The sequence below is a fragment of the Triticum urartu genome, chromosome 2 (assembly GCF_003073215.2).
Source record: "Triticum urartu cultivar G1812 chromosome 2, Tu2.1, whole genome shotgun sequence".
Lineage (NCBI taxonomy): Eukaryota > Viridiplantae > Streptophyta > Magnoliopsida > Poales > Poaceae > Triticum > Triticum urartu.
This window is the reverse complement of record NC_053023.1, coordinates 733,409,491-733,426,755: the sequence shown is the minus strand read 5'-3', so window position 1 is coordinate 733,426,755 and position 17,265 is coordinate 733,409,491. Positions and strand designations below refer to the sequence as shown.

The 17,265-nt window shown below is 46.4% G+C and overlaps 1 pseudogene; it reads left to right on the top strand.

Annotated features, from left to right (window-relative positions):
- Positions 1-12,976: 12,976 nt before the first annotated feature.
- Positions 12,977-13,115, top strand: LOC125541899 (annotated as a pseudogene).
- The last annotated feature ends 4,150 nt before the right edge of the window (positions 13,116-17,265 follow it).

The window sequence follows — 17,265 nt, the reverse complement described above, 5'->3', positions numbered from 1 at the left end:
CGTTCGCGAGGGGCGCACATCACCTCAGTGCACCGAGGTGCGCGGCCACCGTATGGCATTTTCGCTGTCGGCCTCTTTTTACATATTGTGGCTGCTGCCTTTGTTTACCATAGGTCCATAGCTGCCTTTGTTTACCATAGGTCCATAGCTGCCTTCAAAAAAAAATACCAAGGTCCATAGCTACTCCTAGTTTAAATTGCGTGAATGATGGGTGAACGCTTTCCACTGTAACAAGCTACAGTACTGACCTCTTTCTCAAACAGTGGCTACCACTTCACTGTATGTAGCTATGCATATACAAACAATACTACCCTTGATGCATTAGCCACGTTACAAAACCAAATAATGTCAAAACACTTAGACGCGGTGCCTAAAATATCATCTTATTCCTTATTTCTTGCCACGGATATAGAAATCAACTAATAAAAAACATGGGCCGCGTATGTTTTCAGTGACGAGACTATCTAGCACGACATGTAATGATCAGTTTATCACATGCAATGGTATTAATTAACAAATAAACAATAAATTCTTTTGTTTCCCCCTTCATCTTGATGCACAACTTCAAATGCCTAATGCACGAGGGAGTACAACCAACTGTGAACCAACTTAGGGCATATCCAATCTTAAATCTTAACCCATAAATTTTCTTCGGCATCCGTCCATAGACAGCGGGAGGCGGCCATCCAACATCGCCCATATACATTCGGCCTTCCTAATTTTTTTTAATGTCAACACGTTCCAATAGTCGCATACATAAAGTACAGAAGTTCAAATAGCCATGCAGCAGTAGTTTAAATATTACTTTTCAACATTATTGTCCCCTTTAATCACCCACGGATACTCAAACAGGTCTTCCTTCAACTTCTCGTGACTTGCTCGATGCGAATTCGTTGATGCATTTGAATAAACTTTTCAAATGTGGTCGGATTCTGATCTGGAAGTTTGATACGATAACCCATGTTCTCAAATTTTAGACCTGCGGCGGCATCCCCACCCTCATTCTCGATGATCATTTTGTGCACGATCACACAATATGTCATCACCCCCACAAGGTCTCCGGATCCCACTATTTAGCAGGTCCACAAGCAACTGCAAAACGGTCCTGCAGAACTCCAAATGCCCTCTCGACATCATTTCTAGCTACTTCTTGTCTTTGGGAAAAATGAGACCTTTTCTAGCCAACTGGGTTAGAGATGGTGTTGACAAAGATAGTCCACGGAGAAAAGATAGTCAATCAGATAGTACCTCATGTTGTACTCATGTCCATTGACAGTATAGTGGCAAGGAGGAGTTTTTTCTTCAGTCAGCCTCGCAAACAATGATGATCGCTGCAACACATTGATATCATTGTGAGACCTGTGCATGCCAAAGAAAGCGTGCATATACAAAGATCGTGTGATGCAGTAGCTTCAATAATGATGGTGGACTTCTTAACATGGTCCTAATGTTGCCCTTGTAGAGCTTTTGGCCAGTTCTTCCATTTTCAATGCATGTAGTCAAAAGATACGAGCAAACCCGGCCTTTCTCTTGCTTCTGAGATTGCCAAGAGTCTCTCGATGTCTGCCATAGTTAGTTCCCTCAAGTACTGAAGTCCAAACATCTCAACCACGATAGTTGAAAACCGGACCATGGCATCTCCGCATGTGCTCTCAGACATCCGTAGGTACTCGTCCCACGAATCAGCGGCCGTGCCATATGCAAGCATCCAGCGTGTGGATGAGCACTTCTGGTAACCAGAGAACCCAATCGTTTCGACGGCGTCCTTCTTTAAGATGAACTAGTCATCATAGGACCGGTCGTCATGGTACTACCGATCGAAGATAGTCTTGCGCATCTGAAAACACCGGCGGAAATGGTCAACTGAAAAGTGCATCGGGGGCAAGGTAGTCATCCATCAGTGTCAATGGCCGCACGCTCTATGGTTGAGCACTCGATGACCCTTGATCGATTCCTTGAAATTCAGAATATGTTCATACGCATGCTATGCATCTTTAAGGACCACCTGCATCATCGTTGTCTCATCCGTGTAGTCCTCCTCATCGGACGAGCCGTCAGACGACTCAACATAGTGGTTGTTATATGTACTCCAAATCGGAATCTATTGCTTCAAACAAGAAGCGACAACTATTTTACCTCTGGTAGTTAATCGAACAGTTGTCGGGCAAGATGAGTATAGCAGTAGCGAATGGTACCCGACGGGGCGGTTAGAGGAGAGAGATTGAAGGGCGGCAGAGGAGAAGCAGGGTGGAGCCCGGCTGGACGCTGGAGGTGACCGAGACATAGATTTTCAGCATGGGTGTAGCGTGGCGGCCGGGTTGGTGGAGCGGCGGCGAAGACAAGAGAGAAAGAAGGAAAGAAAGAAAATGTGGACGATGGTGGCGCGGGTCCGAAAAGGGTTTTGGGTGGGCTGAGGGTGTTGGATGCCTACATGGCTGCTAGCCGGACTCCCACAAAGCCTCCCATTTTTTTCTCCCGTTTGTCAGAAAATGTATGTCCGAACCGTCGGCGGACCGATAGAGGCCAGCGTTGGATGGCACAACACATCTGGACCATGCGGTCCGGATGTATGCGGGCGTTTGAGAGTCGGCATTGGAGATGCCCTTAATCAGTAATATTTTTAGAGCTATTTGCTTCTCGTGGCTAGTTGGCAGGAAAGTGGAATTCACTCTACTCCAACTTCCTTCTTAGGTGTTTTTAAGAGTTTATTTAGGGTTTGCGTCCTGCTTAATGGAACGAGGTGTTGGTGGTTCTCTAAAGGTGAAATAAGGTTCTGCCGACCTTGCCCCCATTTCGATGATAGGTCTTCGGTTGTGCCTTTTGGACCCGATGTTTGTTCGTGTGTCTGTTGGATTCTTGATCTATACTTTTCTTCATCCGCGATGACTTTCCGACTGTCTACTACAATAAGTTTGGCCTTGCTCGATAAAGGAAAGGTGATGACGGTGGCGCGTCTTCTGCTCGCTCCAGTGCTTGTAGTCGTCGCTACGTAGTCTACGGACATAGATGTAATTTTGATTATTTATGTGTTCTTTATACTATGATGACATGATAAATAGATAGAAAGTTTTCTTGAATAAAAAATGGAATTCAATCTTTCCTAATAGAAGCAGTACATGTGGACATGCCAATGTCTAATCGATCAGGAGGCGGTAGCTCGGTGATATCCGGAACTCGCTGCAAATTAAGGGCCTATTCGGGTTGGAGGATTTTCATAGGAAATACATAGGTACAAGGATCTTGAAGAAAAATTTCCTATAAATGCATTTGGTTTGTAAGAAATGTGTACAAGAATTTTATAGGAATACTATTCATTGCCTGTGTTTTTGAAGGAAATTACACATCCACTCAAAGCTCATTTTATGCGTAGGATTAAAGCGAGTTAATTTCTTAGAATGACAAGTGACATTCTATAAAATTCCTAGACTAATTCTAATTCCTACGTTATGAAATCTTTCAAACCGAATGAGCCCTAAATCGTTGCTGAGCTGCACGAGGTGGCATATGCTCCAAGTCCAACGGAAATATCGTGCTAGCTTCTCATCGGGTCTAAAATATCTAAAGTGGAGTCTTTTAGTGGGAGACTTCTGTGCCTGGTCGCGTGCATGTGAGCACGCGGTTTCTTATGACATTCATATCCTTTCCCCTCGCAGCTCCCTCTTAAACTACCATGGCCGCCAAACGAGCACTAGAGGAGAAACACTAGAATGTTTCACTAGCAAACTGAAGAGAAACCACAAATCTGCCGCTCCACCACCATTACCATTCCAGGAGAGAAATTTCCACCGGAGTAAGGCGTAGGGGCAGAGCATCTGGAAACCGGAACGGGAAGCGGCAGCAGCAGGGCATGGGAAATGAGCTTGACGCTTTCTCGGCGGAGCTTCGACGGCGGCCAGAAGTAAGGATCATCAACAAGTATGCCGTCGTTGAGGCGTACGTCAGAATTACCCTGAGATCCGTCGGGGCCTTGCTGCTTTTGTGGGCCACCGTGGTCCTGCTGGGTGGCTTCGTCTCGTCGATGACGAAGGACGATTTTTGGTCTGTGACCATCATCACATTTCTGAAGGCTGCCGGGTTAGTGCTTAGTATTCAGCTCTTCCTGAATGCAATCTTTTTCCGGTTTTGCTATTTTTTAGGTCCCTGAAATTATTCAAAGCGTCATTCACTTTTTCTAGTTCATCATGAGCTCGCCGAAGAAGTAGCCTCACTACCTATCTTAGGCGGTCCTCCAATATTTTCTGTTAAATTCAGATCCCGCAAAAGAGGTTATCCGCTAATATAACTGCCGATTTAGCGGACGAGTGCATTTTTTCCGGTCTGATCAGATCCTGTAAAATCGGTGTCTAGGGCACATCTAGATATGCTCTAGTCATTGCACATCTAAGTGAGTGAATCAAGCATAAAGAGAAAAAGAAAAAAGAGAAAGAAATATTCACACGAATCTCAACGTAAGATCAATGATATATGACTTAGATGTGCAATACTTATGGCACATCTAGATGTGCTTTAGCAAAACTGTTCTTTTTATGGGAACCTGCAAAGTCCGGGCCAATTCTGCCATATCTAGATTGGATAGAATCCGGTCGTGCGCCTCCATATCAGCCAACGCGGCTCCATGAAGGCGTGGCGCGAAGCTCTGTTGGTTGTTGACACCATTGGACATGTCGGTATCTTGATTTTCGTGGCACAGACAACGGCAGAGAAAGACATGATGGCTGAGATCAGAGGATCAGTAAGGCGGAGGGGGCCTTGGAGCGATGGAGTCAGCTAGGTGTTCGATAAATTTCAAAAGCAGAAGAAACAAATGTTACATTTATAAGACCTATCCCAAATAAATATTTACACTACTACCCTAACATGAGAATAACGCTCTTATAAAAACAACTCCCATTCAAAACCATGGCATTTATACTACACTATTAGGAAAAGGGCTATAGATGATATGAACATTAATGCCGCACCGTGTATGTGGTGCGCCACTGCTATATAGCAGTGGCACACCAGATACAGGAGCACCATTACTAATATATTACTAATGGCGCACCTGGTGTGTGGTGCGCTATTAGTAGTTTTAAAAAAAATTAAAAAAAAATTGTTAGTAATGGCGCACCATGGGATAGTGCGCCATTACTAGTTGACATAGTAATAGCACACCACACCCACCGTGTGCCATTAGTAGTTTGAAAAAAATTGTTAGTAATGGCGCACAAGTGGACAGTGCGCCATTACTAACAATTTTTTTTTATTTTTTTCTCAAAATTACTAATGGCGCACCACACATCAGATGCGCCGTTAGTAACCCTGGTGCTAAATGCAACCCCCCTGGACCGCCTTTTCAGTTTTTAAAAAATAAAAGAAAATGCTCGAAATTTCAAAAAAATAAAAGAAAATAAGTTTTTCATGTGATATGTGGTCTAGTTGTTGGAAAAATTTACAAATATGAATTTCGACTTTATTTGCAAAATCTCTCAGGAATTTAGTAAAATGGGCATAACTTTTGCATACGAACTCGGATTAAAAAGTTTTTTATATAAAAAATCATCTACTCAAAAAATTACATCCGAATTGACTTAAGATTAAGCATATTGACCCGAGATTAAGCCATACTGACTCGAGATTAAAAAAAAAACAAAAAAATTGAAAAAAAAATGAAAAAAAATCTGAAAAAAATTGTTAGTAATGGCGCACTTTTATGTGGTGCACCATTATTAAGCCAGATAGTAATGGCGCACCGTAGGATATACTAATAATGCAACAGGTGCACCACTAGTAGGCCTTTTCCTAGTAATGCTAATTTCTCTATCCAGTCAATTTTTTCAATTCTATAGCATAACGCAGCCAGCAAACAGCAGTTTACCGTCTGCTGCCAGTCGCACTTAGAATGAACACATGCCCAATTCTTTGCCAAGTGTTTTTCGAGAAAAAAATATAAACTATTAATATACCGAGTGTCCATTCTTAACCGAATGGAGTGTTTTTCCGCTACACTTGGTAAAGGTACATGTTTTTCAATTCTGATAAAAGGTACTCGGTGAACTTCTTGACATTCGGTAAATAAAAAAAAGTCTAGTGTAATGGCATATTTTATTATCTAAAAAGATTGACACAAAATAGAGAAAAAAAGTTTTAAGGGCATACGCCGACCCTCAAACCGTCCGCAACTATTCGGACTGTGCGGTGCGACGTGTTTTGCCATCTAGCTCAATCCTCTATCAGTCTGCTTGACGGTCTGGACGTATTTTTTTCCCGCAAACTGAAGAGAAACTAAGGGGGCTTTACGGTCGTTCGGACCACTGCCACACCTGCTCCTGATTCCTGAATAGCGTGGCCCACCAAAATCTTCCACTCACCTCTCCGGCACTTTCCGTTCAATGTACGCGCTGCTTCCCGCGCCGCATCAATTCCGGCCGAGAGCATGCCACGGCCGGCATTGATGTCGCGTGATGTGACCGGTCGGGAGTGCGGCGCCGACCGACGCGACCTCTCGGGAGCCGCTGCTTCAATGCGGATGCAACTTTCGAAGGAACCAACTCCGACCGCCATGCCACACTGAAGCGGTTGCCCGTCCGTTTGCATGGCCTAACCGAGGCTATATAAGCCATTCTCCGGCGCCTCCACATCATATTCAGTGCGTCGCTCCACACGTCCTCGTCCTCACCTCCATTCCTTCTCCACAACTCTAGCGATGGGAAAGTCGTGGGCCTCGGCGGCGGCTTCGGAGCCCGCGCTAAAACTCCGGGGGTGTCGCTATCATTGGTGGTCGGCTCCTTGGCGATGGCGGAGATCATCATCTCCTCTGGCGACGAGGAGTACCAACCGTTGTAGCAGCAGTCGGCGGCGCAGCAGCAACCAGTGACGCAAGGCACAATCTACGTATGACCGATGAGGAGTACGAGTAGCAGATGGAGGTCATGCTTCGTTTGTCCGTACTCCACATCAACGGCCCGGCGGCGCCACCGAAGACGCTCCTCCATGTCAAGCTAGAGCCTGCGTCCCCTCCCCACTCCCCCCGGCGCAATGGTGACATCCAAATCGGATGCCACGTCTAGGAGGAGCCCCTCTCGTCACCTCCCATACGCGTTAAGGAGGACTGGCTCTCGCCGCAGCCCCATCGCGTGAAGAAGGAGCGATGCCCTCCGCTGCCACGCCGTGTCAAGGAGGAGTGACGCTCGCCGCCTGCCCCACGCGATCGATGCGAAGGTGCGCGGTTGCCTTCGCCACTACCTCGACAGCGGCAGCAGCTCGTCCTTCCAGAGCACCCGAACGGCGGTGGAGTACGCCGACAGGGAGCGGCGACAGTGGGACCGGTGCAACACGACGCGTCGGTCAGAGTTCGTGGACTCCGACATCCCGCCGCCACACATCGCAGCCAACCCGGAGGAGCAGTAGCCTGGACGCGGAGCAAGCATCGTCTCCGCCGAGGCGGCGATGAGATGGCCAAGTATGGCGAGTAGTGGTCTCTCAGTGAGACAATCGCCATCACCAGCTGCTCCAAGGCCCACCGCCCTCTCCCCCCGCCCACGTCGTCGGTGGTTGCAGCCACACCATGCAAGGCACGGGAGGAAGCGGAGAGAATCACCCGTGAGCGGCAGGCGGCTACCAGGAAGCCATGCTGCGACGCCGCGCCCTTTCACCGCCCCAAGCCCAACTCCGACAACTACAACAACGGCTCCGGCGACGATGATAGAGGAGCCAGCCAGGCACGCCGACATGGCCTACAAGGTCACCGTCAAGTATACGGTACTATAAGGTTGTATTTGTTTAAGGTTTTTAGTCCACCAGACGTAATATTATCTGGTTTTATGTAAAAATCATGCAAGTGTGAATGAATATCATCCGATTTGTTTGAGTCTGAATCAAATTTGTTCATTTTCGTTGAATTTCATTTGAAATGTATCCAAACATATGCGGCTAGCTTTGGATGGTCGGCTCCTTCATCCGTGTCCGCGGACTTGTCGGATGCGGGAGGAAATTTGAGGGTCAGTGTTGGAGATGCGAAATGTAGTCCCATTCCTTTTGTTTACCATTTTTTATTTTCTTGTTGACATCATGTCATGTTCTAACTGGAACAACACTGGGTATTCGAAGCAATCGGATTTGCTGGCATGGATTTATATTATGATTGGGCCTTTTGTATTGAAGCGGACATTAAATCTTGGTTACAAAAGTGTCGGTGTGTACTTAACCAGTTGCCGAGACAATGGTCGAAGAAACAAACACAAAAAGTCGTGTCAGTTCTAATATCTATCACTCTGCGGGCGCGAGCTGTCCTAGTGGCGACCCTCGCTCTTAGTGGACCATCGGTTTGCATGCTTGTGTCGATTAGTGCAAGAGAGCAAGACCATGGCATCGCGGACGGGGAGGCAAAGGCAACTAAAGCAAATATGAAGCGGGCGCTGAACTTATTTTACAAAGCAGCATATGCCCACGGCTTCATATGCGTATTGTGGATGCTGACTCGAGCGGCGGCTAATAAGTTCATCGAGATTATTGTCAGCCGCCAACATGGTTTCAGCCCCAAGGTAATTCGTGCATATTTGCGCAAAACTAAAGACATGTGTCTAAAGAACAAAACGTCTGCAACAAGCTGGAATTTGATCACATATGATGCCGGCTTGCTGGATTCCAGCTTACCAGAAGAATATGCGGCTGGAGGGAGGGTACTAACAATGCTGATTGATAAGGATGTACCATTACAGGTAAGACGGCTGCTGATCAGGTCACCCAGACAAAGAATAGAGAAGCTGATCGGCACCCTTGCTTGGAGAAGCCCGGACGACCAAGAGATGAGATGGCTTGCAGCAAGGATTGTGGAGCATCTCGCTGCCGACCTCAACCTTGCTCACTTTCCGGGAGCATTGGAATGCATATCCTCCCTCCTCGATCAAGATACCCTCCTATTGGCATTTGTACATCTGCAAGGAACAATGGACCAGGTTTTGCCAGCCTTGAGAATTCTAGAGAACCTAGCTCACAACAGGCATAACTGCGCACTGATATACAACGCCAATGATCTTCTTTCAAAAATAGTTGCGCCTGTCAGCTCTGACAAATTAGTAGAAGATATCAGAAGCAGTGTCGCATGGATCAAGGTAGTAGATGGATCACTGAAAGTGGTGAGCCGGCTGATGGGTTCTTCAGGAAGCACCGGCCAAGACATGTGCAAGCTAATTGCAGATGATAATGATGCGGTCAAAAACTTGGAGGCCGTTCTAGACATGGATATGAAGAGCAACAATGGTATGATAGAGCTACAGATGAGAGCTATAGAGGTTCTTACACAATTAGTCTTGCGTCATCCAGCATGTACTTCTGCAGAAGAACTTATCAAGAGGGCACTGCACATCTTCCTTACTGCAGATTGGATGCAAGATTATCTGAAAGATGAGAAAAGGAAGATCGAGCACCAGACTACAAGTCATGTGCAAAAGAAGATGAAAGAAGCCAAGGAAACTGCAAGCCGGCTCAAAGAACAGGCTGGTGCAACATTGGCCATGCTATCTAGTGATTCAGAGGCTATCAAGTGTTTCACAGGATGTAATGATGATGTCAATAATCTTACTGAGTTGCTTGACACCGATATCAAGACCATCAACTGCATAATAAGTGCAACAGATACTGTGGAAATAGAGATCAGCATTGAATGTCGTGTTAGCGCAGCACTCATCTTGAAGAATTTGAACAACTATGTCAAGGAACCAACTTTACGGAAGGTATGCCTGAATACACCTATTACAAGCCACAAATTTTTGGCAACAAAATTTTGAGAAAAATAAATGTACATGCAAGGATGGGTGCTTGAGTTTAGGCTTTATCCATTATGCATCTTCAGTAATTCTCAAAACATTGTGGACATGCATTTTAATGTAAAATGAACTAATACAAAATTTTATGCAAAAATATGATCATGTTTGTCATGTACAAGAAAGATAGATATAGTTGCTGTTACTGTTACATTGTTAAAATAAAGTGGAACACTGTCATTTTTGCATGAGTTTTTCTAGGTGCTCAAGTTACAACATGATACATATGAAGAAAAAAATTAGAATGTTTTAAATAGGTAATTAGGTAAGCCTAAACTCAAGTATCCACCCTTGCATATACAAAATCGACCTCACTTAACTTTGTTGAGATGAAAATTATTTGTATGTATATCATTGCAGGTACTCAGACAATTGCTTCTTGTACAACAAGACGAGCCTTCCACTTTAGCGAGCCATAATAAGCAGTATGGTCACAGGAGGCTGCAAGCAGTGCTGTTATCACTCGTCGTAGCAATTCGGGCAAACAACAATCTTAATCTTGCAGGAATCTTAATTTCGCAGACGCCGCCGGATACCCTGGAAGACTTTGTAGTGAGTCTCAAGAAGATGGTGGAGGACAACATGTACGCCACCGCTGCGGGCCTGGCGATACTGAAGCCTACCTGCGTGATGGTTATAGAATTCATGAAGCATGATGGAAACATCAGAGTGATTGACAATCACAATATTGTTGGCACATTACTGAAGGCTTCAAAGGACATGGCTGGCCTTGAGAGTAGAATGCTTTTCGCTGGCGACGATCATGACTGCCATGGGATTCCTCTGAAGCCTCTCTCCCCTGTTCTCGCCAAAAGTGCAGAAGATCTTCTGACACAGAGGAAACAGGCTCTGGGCATCAACATTGTGCCTGTTGGTGTACCGCTACCATGATTTCCGTGTTGTGGAGTATTTTTGCATGTTAAAAATACTGAAACAGGTATTCTATTCTTGGTGTGCTGTATGCTCGCTATTTGTGCTTTTGTTTCCTTTGCGAAGTGAGACTCTGTAATAATGGATTGTGTGCACCTTCAGGTGCAGAGACCAGGAATGTAATCCTTCATTTACCTAGAAGAACTGAAACCGTTTGTGCATTAAGATTCCGATCCATCTTCTGCATCATCGCAAGATCCAAATCTGTATGCATCAATATTTCCTGCTGAATGGAGAATTGTCATGCAAATCTCACTCACGTGCCACTTCTGCTAAGACCTGCTTAATTTGTTACTATCTGTTGACCGTAAATCTCAGCATACTAACTTAATTTGTTACTAACTGATATTGTTCTTTTAGCAAGAGGTCCATTTTTCTCGGTCAAAACACAAGAGACCTTCTTTACAAACCCCAAGAGGTCAATTTTGTGATGCCCAGTTTATTTCGTCCTCCATGTAATTAACAGTACAACTGCATCTGTATGGAGCCACTGTCTTCCTGTAGCATGTTTAGGTAACAGTTGGAACAACTGAGATTTCATTCCCCATGCTACATTTCAACTCCACGACCACCTAAAAGATATGTCAAGCAAGCAGCAGCCAATAGTCATAGCACACCAGTTGAGTTCAGAAGAGTAAATTTGAGCCACAGTCGGTCCCTCACCTATCCTGGTCAACTATGTGTGGCGGCTTCCTGAGAGTACTCGGCACAATCTTTGGTAGCAAGTTGGAACAATAGAGAGCCGAGTGGGGCCCCACTCAAATTTCACAAATCCTTTCTGAAACTTCGAGTAAACCTTCCAATTTCTTCGAATTCCTGACAAAAATGTCTCCACTAGCTCCTCACTCCTAAGTCGTATCCAGTGACCAACCCTGCGCGAACCAAGACACCAGCACACAAACAGACAAATAAACGTACAAAATGATCTCAAGTCACTCCATGTCTCGAACTAGCTAGCACATCCTAGGCAAGCCCCTGCTGCTCCTTGGCCGTGGTCGTCCTGGACTCCAACTAGCTAGCACATCCTAATTCCTAGGCACTACTCTGCCCCCTCGTCTCCTCTCACGCCCTCTCCAGCTCTGCCATGTGGCTCTGCATCCTCCGCAGCCCCAGCATCATCACCTCCTCCTCGTACAACACGATCCACATCGGCATCGTTGTCGACGACGAATAAGGAGTTTGGAACTTAGCCGGCCGCTGCAAGGACATGCCCTTGCACGCCTCCAGGGCCAGTTTCTTGAAGTCGCTGAAGAGCTTAACTGACGAAACTGAAGCAGGATCGCAAGCTGAAGGACTTAACTGACGAAACTGAAGCTGAAACAGGCAGCACCGGAGCAGAGGAGGCTGCCTCGTCTGATGCACAGGTACAAGTTGACGGGCCCCGCAAGTCAGGACGCTGGCAAGGAATGGGTCAAATCTAATCAGTGGGCCACAGCTATAAGTGAGTGCAAAGTGTATGATAAGTGTTAAACATATGCGTATACTTGAAGCCCAAGGCTATATGGAGTTAGTTTCGTAGGATATAGATAGGTTGTTTGAGTTGATCTTATGTTGATCTTATCTCTATAACCGAACCTCCTTTTCTTGTATCTTACGTTTGTAATCTCAACCACCATGTACGCATATCCCAGGGATCAGCTCCTAGCTATTTAACACGAAACCGTCGCCCTCGGCAGGGTAAGACGTTCTCGCAGTTTCCACATGGTATACAGAGCAATCCTTTTCCATCTCATCTAGCCCACATCCACCATCACGCCGCCATGTCCTCCTCCTCCTCAAGCTTCTCCCAGACCAGCCTTAGCGGTCAGATCACCGAGAAGCTTACCCGCACAAACTATGTGCTCTGGCGGACGCAGATCACGCCACAGCTCCGAGGTGCGGGGTTGCTCGGCTATGTCGATGGAACCATGAAGGAGCCCGCGCAGACTGTCACCACCAAGGCAGCAGACGGGAAGGAAGAGACGTCGCCAAATCCCCTGCATCCTATTTGGGTCAAGGAGGATCAGCAGGTATTGGGCTATCTGCTGAATAATTTGTCGAAGGAAGTACTTGTGCAGGTCACCTCCATTGTCCACGCACATGATCTCTGGACAGCGCTGGCCAGCATGTTCTCCTCAACCTCTCTGTCCCGCATCAACAACATACGCATAGCTCTTGCTAATGCACAGAAGGGGCAGCAGTCTGTTGCGACATACTTCGCACAGATGCGATCGCTGGCGGACGAGCTCGCGGCGGCAGGGAAGCCGCTGGACGACGATCAGCTGATCTCGCACATCCTCGCTGGCCTCGACATGGAGTATCAACCGCTGGTCTCAGCGCTCGATGCTCGCACCATCCCTGTCACGCTTGATGAGCTCTTTGCTCAGATGAGCAATTTTGACCAGAGGGTGGCGCTCTACCAGGGCACGGGCACCGGCTTCAAGTCCTCTGCAAACGGCGCATCACGTGGTCGCGGGGGTGGTGGATCCTCTCGCTACCGCGGGCCGCCACGCAGAGGAAGGAACGCCTCCAACACCAACTCGCGCAGCGGCCACAACACCAGCGGCGGCAACAACGGCGGGCGGCCCTCCTAGAACAACACCAAGGGTCGCCGCACCGGCAACAACACCAAATCACGCCCGGATGCTGTCAAGTGCCAGATCTGCGGCAAACTAGGGCACTCAGCGAAGGACTACTGGTACAGGTTTGAGGAAGATGAAGACTCCTCCCAAGATGGAAAGGTAGCCGGCGGCGCTGAGGGCTCGTACAGCATTGACACAAACTGGTACATGGACAGTGGTGCTACAAACCACATCACAGGTGAGCTTGAGAAAGTCACCATGAGGGAGAAGTATCGCGGATCCGACCAGATTCACGCTGCAAACGGAGAAGGTATGAGGATCTGTCATGTTGGTCATTCAATTGTTAAAACCCCTCATCGAAAAATTCATCTTCGAAAAATCTTGCATGTCCCTAAAGCCTCCATGAACCTACTTTCTGTCCATCGTATAGCCCTTGATAATCATGTCTTTATTGAATTTCACCCGTTCTTCTTTCTTATCAAGGATCAAGCCACGAGGAAAATCCTATATCGAGGTAGATGTGATCGAGGGCTCTATCCGTTGATTCCGGAGCTTAGGAGGTAGAATAAACAAGCTTGTGGTGCTATCAAGCTTTCATCATCACGATGGCATGATCGTTTAGGGCATGCATCTTTTTCTTTAGTCGAGAAATTACTTAGGAAAAATAAGCTCTCATATGAAGAGCGTGACAATGAAACAATTTGTGATTCATGTCAAAAGGCTAAAAGCCATCAATTACCTTATCCAATTTCTACAAGTATTTCTACCAAACCATTGCAACTTGTCTTTTCTGATGTATGGGGTCCGGCCCCTTCCTCTGTTGGTAGACATACTTATTATGTCAGTTTCATTGATGACTTTAGCAAATATTCGTGGATCTATCTTCTTAAGAAAAGATCCGACGTTTTCCAAGTCTTTCAAAACTTCCAAGCTCTAGTTGAACGCAAGTTTGATAGTAAAATAATTGCAGTTCAATCAGATTGGGGAGGGGAGTACGAAAAACTCAACTCCTTCTTCCAAACACTTGGCGTATCTCACCAAGTCTCTTGCCCACATGCCCACCAACAAAATGGGTCGGCTGAACGCAAGCACCGTCACATTGTTGAAGTAGGGCTTGCCCTTCTTGCACGTGCATCTATGCCTCTTAAATTCTGGGATGAGGCCTTTCTTACTGCTGTGCACCTCATAAACATGTTGCCTAGTCGAGTTCTTAACTTTGAAACCCCTCTTGAAAAACTCTTTCACACTAAACCAGAGTACAACTCCCTTCGCATTTTTGGATGTGCGTGTTGGCCAAATCTACGGCCTTACAATACCCGTAAGCTCATGTTCAGGTCCAAACAGTGTGTGTTTATTGGGTATAGTCCCCAACACAAAGGTGTAAAATGCCTCGATGTATCCACCGGTCGCGTCTACATATCTCGTGACGTCGTCTTCGATGAAACTCTTTTTCCCTTTCGTGATCTCCACCCAAACGCCGGAGCACTTCTTCGTCAAGAAATCCTACTTCTGCCTTCACATCTTATCAATGGTGATCACGGGGAAAATAATTGCAATGCACCACTGTTGGCTAACCCTCATTCTCCTGTGCATGAGTCCTCTGGTGATGCAGGTGAAAATTCTGAAGAAAATGATGAAGAAATTGTGCAAAACGGTGCAGCACATGAGGCACATTTTATGTGTCCGCTCCCAGGGAGCAAATCCCCCTCGGGATCGGTGATGCAGCACCCTGGCAGCGAATCTGCTGCGGGATTCGAGCCGCTGGCGCACCGCAGCATGTCGGCACCTGCAGCTGGTGACAGCGACGACCCCAGCCTCCCAGGCGCGGACACGCGGTCGCCTCTGATCCGTCTCACGGGGCCAGGCGCGCCGGACGAATCTCCATCCGCCACGTGTCCTCCTCTGGCTCGGTGGCCAACCGACGCGAGCCGGTGCTACACTCGCCGACAGACGCGCCGCCCGATCGACCCTGACCTGGCTACGGGGTCCGGGACCCCTGGCTCATCATTGCGGCGTGAAGCCGTGTCGGGGCGACCTGACCCTGGATCTTCTGCGCCTGCTTCGTCACCCGTGCGTCAACCCACAGCCACAGAGGATCCCAGCGCGTCGCTATCTCCTGTCGCTCGATCCCCTTCGGGATCTGGTGCTGCAGGGGGAGAATCTGGATCCTCTATGCAAGATGTTGCTGCTGTATCTCCTACCCCACGTCGGACACGACTTCAACAAGGGGTAATCAAACCTATTAATTATAAAACTATCACAAAGTTTGGTTTGGCATGCTCTGCAGGTGAGCCTGCTACACTTCAAGAAGCATTAGGAAATGCAACGTGGAAAAAGGCCATGGATGAAGAATTCATGGCTCTTCAGAAAAACAAAACATGGCACCTAGTTCCCCCAAAGCAAGGTAAAAATTTAATTGATTGCAAATGGGTCTTCAGGATAAAACAGAACTCTGATGGAACTATAGATCGTTACAAGGCTAGACTAGTTGCAAAAGGATTCAAGCAACGGTATGGTCTAGACTATGAGGATACCTTTAGTCCAGTAGTAAAAGCTGCCACGATTCGTCTTGTTTTGTCTATTGCTATGTCCAGGGGATGGATTCTTCGTCAGCTAGATGTCAAGAATGCGTTTCTCCATGGCGTTTTGGAAGAGGATGTTTACATGAAGCAACCTCCTGGGTTCGAGGACAAAAGGTTACCCTTTCATGTTTGCAAACTTGATAAAGCAATATATGGGTTAAAACAAGCTCCGAGAGCTTGGTACTCACGTCTCAGTCATAAACTACAAGCACTTGGGTTTGCTCCTTCCAAGGCTGACACCTCATTATTTATTTACAACAAGTTGAATACATCCATGTTCTTGCTCATCTATGTTGATGATATTATTGTGGCCAGTTCATCTAATGAGGCAGTGGCAGGATTGCTGAAGGATCTAAGTGCTGAGTTTGCTCTCAAAGATCTAGGAGATCTACACTATTTCTTGGGTATTGAGGTAAAGAAATCCGGTGATGATCTTCATCTTACTCAGGAAAAATATGCAACCGATCTTGTGAAGCGAGCTGGATTGCAAGGATGTAAACCATCGCCAACTCCACTGTCCAGTTCTGAAAAATTGTCTCTCACTGAAGGAAATCCCTTGAATCAAGAGGATAGCACTAACTACAGAAGCTTGGTAGGTGCACTCCAGTACTTGACTCTCACGAGACCTGATATTTCATTTGCTGTCAACAAGGTATGCCAGTTTCTTCATGCACCCACTACAGCTCATTGGACTGCTGCTAAAAGAATTGTCAGATATGTCAAGAACACTTTGAGCACTGGTCTCACTTTCAGCAAGTCATCCTCTAAACTTGTTAGTGCCTTTACTGATTCTGATTGGGCAGGGTGTTTAGATGACAGACGCTCAACAGGTGGTTTTGCAGTGTTCTATGGACCAAATCTCATCTCATGGTGTGCAAAGAAACAAGCTACTGTTTCTAGATCAAGTACAGAGGCAGAGTATAAAGCACTTGCAAATGCAACTGCAGAAATCATTTGGGTTCAGTCCTTACTAAAGGAACTTGGTATAAAGTGCATTCAAACTCCATGTCTGTGGTGTGACAATCTTGGTGCTACATACTTGTCAGCTAACCCTGTTTTTCATGCTAGAACAAAGCATATTGAAATTGATTTTCACTTTGTGAGAGAAAGAGTTGCTAACAAGCAACTGGATATCCGGTTCATTCATTCCAAAGATCAGGTTGCAGATGGGTTTACAAAAGCCTTGCCCACAAAAGCTTTTGAAGAGTTCAAGCGTAATCTCAACATGTCCATGTTGTGATTAAGGGAGGGTGTTAAACATATGCGTATACTTGAAGCCCAAGGCTATATGGAGTTAGTTTCGTAGGATATAGATAGGTTGTTTGAGTTGATCTTATGTTGATCTTATCTCTATAACCGAACCTCCTTTTCTTGTATCTTACGTTTGTA